Source organism: Nematolebias whitei, chromosome 18 (genome assembly GCF_014905685.2).
Source record: "Nematolebias whitei isolate Nwh7 chromosome 18, NemWhi1, whole genome shotgun sequence".
Classification (NCBI taxonomy): Eukaryota; Metazoa; Chordata; class Actinopteri; order Cyprinodontiformes; family Rivulidae; genus Nematolebias; species Nematolebias whitei.
In genome coordinates, this window is record NC_056515.1 from 19624764 (window position 1) to 19630728 (window position 5965).

Consider the following 5965-nt stretch of genomic DNA (forward strand, 5'->3'; position numbering starts at 1 on the left):
AAAAATGCGGAAGTGCTAGAACGGAAGTCCGTGGCATATAGTCTATTATGATCTTCTTTTTTTCGGCTTCCTTTTCGTCCATAGCGAGCAGAAAAGTCTGTGACAGTTCTTCTTTGGCCTTTTCCTGGTGAATTTGAGCTATTTTTAAATGCTCAATTTTCCCATGCGCTTGATTCAATTCCTTCTGCAGGGTTTGAATCAAGGCACGCTGCTTAGAATTTTCTTTACAATAATCGTCTATTTTAGTTGTATAGAAATTTACATCCGTCTTAAGCTTTTCAATGGTATTTTGACATGAAACATTTCTTGCAGCTAGTTCTGTGATTTTTTCCTTCAGGTGTTCATCTTTTACTTTAACTGGTTGTTTCAGGGGCAGCACGGTGGCACAACTGGTAGAGCTGCTGCCTCTCAGCGAGCAGGTCCCTGGTTCAAACCCCGGTCCAGGGGCCTTTCTGGGTGGAGTTTGCATGTTCTCTCCGTGCATGCGTGGGTTTTCTCTGGGTACTCCGGTTTCCTCCCACAGACCAAAAACATGCATGTTAGGCTGATTGGTAACTCTAAAATTGTCCCTAGGTGTGAGTGGGAGAGTGAATGGTTGTTTGTCTCGTTTGTCTCTATGTGTCCCTGTGATGGACTTGTGACCCGTCCAGGGTGTACCCCGCCCCTCGCACAGTGATTGCTGGACATGGGCACCAGCGACCCCCGTGACCCAAAATGGAATAAGCGGGTAAAGAAAATGGATGGATGGATGGATGGTTGTTTCAGTTTCTTTTCAGCTGCAGCTTTACGTTTGTATTTTTCAAGCTCTTTTTCAAGGCTGTGACATTTCATTTTTTGTTCATGAAAATATTGATTTATTCTTTCTGTAGTGAACTTGACCTGATGTCAAATCAATGACCTTGGGATCATGTGGTCAGAAACTGTCGTTTCATTGATCTGCATCCAGAGGTGCAGTTTGGCCCATCCTGAGACTTTCTTTCTTGAATTAATCAAGTAGAAAAGACAATTCTCTATGATCATTACTATTTTACAAATGTTTGATAATCAAATTGTGTTAGTTCAAACAATGTTTACAGGTTGAAGTGAACTACTCATTTTTATTTACTTAAACAGTAGTAATGATTTTTATTCCTCATTCAAAGAAGAAATCAGGGTAATATGCATTTCTTGATTTTTCTGTCTTCAATGAGCAAATTTGTAAGTGTGTTAAAGTTCGAGCTTCGGTCAACTAAAAAGTTTACTGAAAAGAAATGTCATGTTTAACTTTCACAGCAGATACTAGGAGGAGAGACGCCACTAAGACTGGTTTTCTCCAACAATCTTTCCGTCTGTTTTTAAACAATCCTTGACTTTCCATAACACCTTACATCACAAACCACACCTCTGTTCTGGTCCATCCACGAATCAGAAAGCTCTTAAATGAACCGTAAGTATAGCCGTTTAAATGTGGCAACTTCCCAGTTCAACAGTAGAGTTGAGAAGAGATGGGTTACAGAGTTTCAGAGTTCAAGAGTTCAGAGTTCTGAAGGAGTTCAGAGTTCTTGGAATCCAGAATGCAGAGCTGAACCAGAGACGATTTTGGGAATTATAACTTCTGTTTGGATAACCTCACACGACTCCTAAGGTTTTAGCTGTCCTCACGGAGACGCTGAAAGAGTCAAAAGGAGAGCTCTACACCGACGCTGAAGCTATCGTCTGCAAGGTAAAAGTTCTATTTCGACCAAGCGTACCGTTGGCCAAGCTGATTTCCAAAGAGCGTGCTGTTCTGGTTAAAACAGATAAATTCCCTCACACATCTCTCTGTAAGATAAATCTCAATTTTCCATCTTCAAACTCTCCTTTCTGCTAGAAAATTAATCCAGATGTTTTCATTAATGTCTGTGGTGAAGCAACGGAAAACCATGGCCGTATGGTTTTCCTGATTGATTAATTATGCTGTTGTTATTTTCATATTTTGCCAAATTAATGTAAATGTTTGATGTTAAACTTTGATTCTGTAAATAAATGACCGCATTCATTTTGATGGGTCAAAGATAAATAACGTCTCTCGTTACATTTCTGTGAAATTCAATGCACGCATGTTACACAGTTCAGAAAAATGAAGAACCCGTTTAATGTATGAATATATCTCAGCATCTGTTCATACTACATTTCATACTCTTCTGCTTTACCTTCGTATTTCACCCTTTTCCGAATTTCAGCTGCAGCAGTCGTTTCAGCACTGATTAATTCTGTTCTTGCCTTTTGTAGCTCTTCTTTCAGCTTTTCATTTTCTTGCCAACATTTTGAGTAATCCTTGGAAAGATTCTCATTCTCTTCACACTTAGAGTTTAAAAGAGCATACAGTCTCCTGACATCTAACTTGGCATTTTGAAAACGTTCGTGCTCCCTCTCTTTCTGCTCACGGTGACTTTTTTGAATGGAAACTTCATGTAAAAGCTGCTTTTTGTCACTTTCTAGAGATTTAATGTTCTCTTCAAGTACATCATTCACAGCTGCTTTTCTGACCAACTCATTTTCTAAGGCCAAGATTTTGTTTTTAGCCTTTTCCTGTTTCTGAATGAAAATACTGTTGTGCTGCTTAATGAAATCATCTCTGTCCTGTTTCCATTTCCTTTTGATGTTGTAATCTTCTTCTTTTGTCCTTTGATATTTCGTTCTGTGTATGAATTTATTTGAATGTAATATACCGTAGTTGTGATGCTGCCTTCCGTTTTATTTGCATCAGATTTTTTTTTAACACACTGCACAAGCAATAGCTGATAATAATGAAATAAAATGAATTTGGGGGTTGCCACAGCGATCAAACTTTTTGAATTTGATAAATCGATCAATTTCGTTAACGGTAGCACTGTTGCGCACGCGCACTATACTGATAGCCAAAAGGGTGACGCTAGCAGATACCAATGCACATGCATAACCTCTGGTGCTGGTAGCCATAGATATAAACGTTGGTTACGTACTGTAACCCCAGATTCTATGAGTATAGGCGTAGCCCTTTAAGGCTGTCGCTGATGAGTTTATCCCGTTATGCGAAGCATCACACTGAAAAAATTTAGTCCACTCCCACCTGCTGTGTGGGCCCCACCCGATCCGTATAAGTTACGTTAAGAGCGGGTAATCGGCTCCCAAATAGCTTTTTTTTTTTTCTTCAGCCATTTAGGAGCCAGTGAGGCCCGACGCTTAAAGGGCTACGCCTATACTCATAGAATCTGGGGTTACAGTACGTAACCATCGTTCTATTTCGTATAGGCTTCGCCCTTTAAGGCTGTCGCTGATGGGTTAAGGGCGAAGCGGATGTTGTCCTTGCCTCACTGGGTCCATTCGAACACCGTATGAGACAGAAGCTTGCCCACAAAAAACGTCTTGTCACTCAGCTCCCCATGTGCATAATTACGCATTGCGTAGTTATGTGTGCCATGCACAGACGCATGTTGTGTAACTATGCGTTCTGAAAAGCATGAACGCCCCGGAAGTTTTCAACGGGGAAGGAAGATGTTGTGAAAAGGGGGGGGCATGAACCAACTGATTCATGGCTGAATAGTATAAACAGATTAATAATATCAAGTGAACTGATTATTAATCAAATGAACTGATTGGTAACAATAGTCATGAACTGATTAGTGACAATAAAACCAAAATAACAGACACAACTTGTGACTGATAACAACATCTCACACTGTAAAGCATGCAGACAGATGTGAGCTTAAACAGGGTTCCATGAAACAACAATATTCATTAGAGATTAAGGACAGAATGTGTCATAGAACGAACTGTCACATCACGCAGATAAAAGCCAATGTATGAGCAGGGTGTTGACCACGCGGCCACAGTGCAAATGTCCTGCATTGTCATACCATTATGCAGAGCAGTCGAAGATGCGATACCCCTGGTCGAGTGTGCTCTGAGGTTGGCAGGAGGGTCTAAATCTGATGCTCTGTAGGCTTCAGAAATGGCCTCACACAGCCAGTGTGATAAACGCTGGGTGGATAACGGGCGACCTGCAGATGCATCTCTATAATGCACAAACAAATGTTGAGTTTGGCGCATTACAGCTGTGCGCGCTATGTAACATGTCAACGCCCGCACCGGACGGAAAAGATGGAAAGATGCTTCTTCTTCTGATCCGTGAGGGGAAGGGAAAAACCCCTCCAACAATATCGCTCTTGATCTAAATGAGCTCGTGATGTTTTTAGGCATAAAAGCTGGGTTTGGTCTTAAATCAGCTGAGCTGCCGTCAGCCTGAATTCTGAGACACGACGGAGCGACAGAGAGGGCAGATAAATCACTCACCCTCTTAGCGGATGTTAAAGCCAGCAGCAGGGCTGTTTTAAGAGACAAGAATTTAAGTGGAACCTGAACTAGAGGCTCAAATGGAGCTTTGATCAGGGCTCGCAAGACCAGCGTTAAATCCCACTGTGGAAAAAGTGGGCGTGAAACAGGCCTGCGTCCTCCCTCCACGGCAGTTTCCACAAGCGCCCCGACAGCAGGCGTTACAGGACTGGGAACCATGGTGCGTTCACGTGCTCGTGGGCCACCAGGAGAGCTGTCAATCCCTCCTCCTGAACTCGGTTCAGGAACCGTAAAATCAAAGGGGGTGGAGGAAACACGTACAGAAGCGTTTTGGGCCATGGGCTGTGAGCAAACGCGTCCACCCACAGTGGTGGTTCGTCTCACGGGCTCAGAGAAAACCATAGTTGACACTGAGCGTTCTCTCGTGTCGCAAACAGGTCCACAGCTGCTTTGCCAAATTTCTGCCACGTCTGAACCATTAGGTGGAGAGTCCAGTCCCCGTGATGTGGACCGCCCCTGGACATCACATCTGCCCCTTTGTTCAGAACACCGGGTATGTAAACTGCTGTGATGGAGAGCAGATTTTGGTGAGCCCAACACAGTAGCTTTTGCGCAATGTGTAACATCTGGGCTGAGCGCACACCCCCCTGCCGGTTTATGTACGCAGCAGTCACCTTGTTGTCTGTGTGAATCAAAACGTGTTGATTCTGTACCACAGGAACAAAGTGTTGAATCACGTTCAGCACCGTGCGACACTCCAAAACATTTATGTGGGCTGATGTGTGATGGGGCCACAGCGCCCCTACTGCTTGAGATAGGCATGTCCCCCCCCAGCCTGACAGCGACGTGTCCGTGAAGACTGGCACATGTGACTTGGAACTTCTGACGGGGACTCCCTCCGACAGAACCAGGGTGTTTCCCCAGTGTCGGAGGTCTGCCCTCACGGAGGGGGCAACAGTGATCATCTGTCTCTTTTGATAACAGGTTCTGTTTTAAATGTGCTCTATAAATAAAGTTGCCTTGACTTGACTTTTGTTTTACTGGGTCCACACGCAGATGCGCAAACCACCTCTGGAGGCGTCTCATGTGCAATAAACCCAGCGGAACAACTGTGTGAGCTGATGACATCGTTCCTAACAGCTTCATGACGGAGACAGCTGTTACCACTCTGCCAGGTCTTACGTGACGGAGCTGGTCTTTTAAAGTGTCTATTCTCGTTTGTGATAAACGAGCCCTCATGGTGGTTGAATTTAACTCCACTCCCAGATAAACAATTGTCTGGGCTGGGAAAATCGAGCTTTTCTCCCAATTTATGGCGAAGCCCAGATTTAACAGGTGTGATGTCAACACCTGAGCCTGCATCACTGCTTCCTGTCTGGAGCGTGACAGCAGCTGCAGGTCGTCCAGGTAAAACAAGACTCTCATCCCTGCTCTGTGCAGGGATATATATGTATATATATAATATATACATATATATATAAATACATGTACAATCAGATGCATATATATATATATATATACACATATATGTATAAATCAAAGTTCAAGAACAAAACAACGAGCAATTGGAGCCTACTCTGCTGCTCTGTTAATGCTGCTGCCGTACATCAAACAGTACCTGGTTCTGTCTGCAGACTTTCGCTGTACATGTGGGTTTTCTCTGGGAACTCCG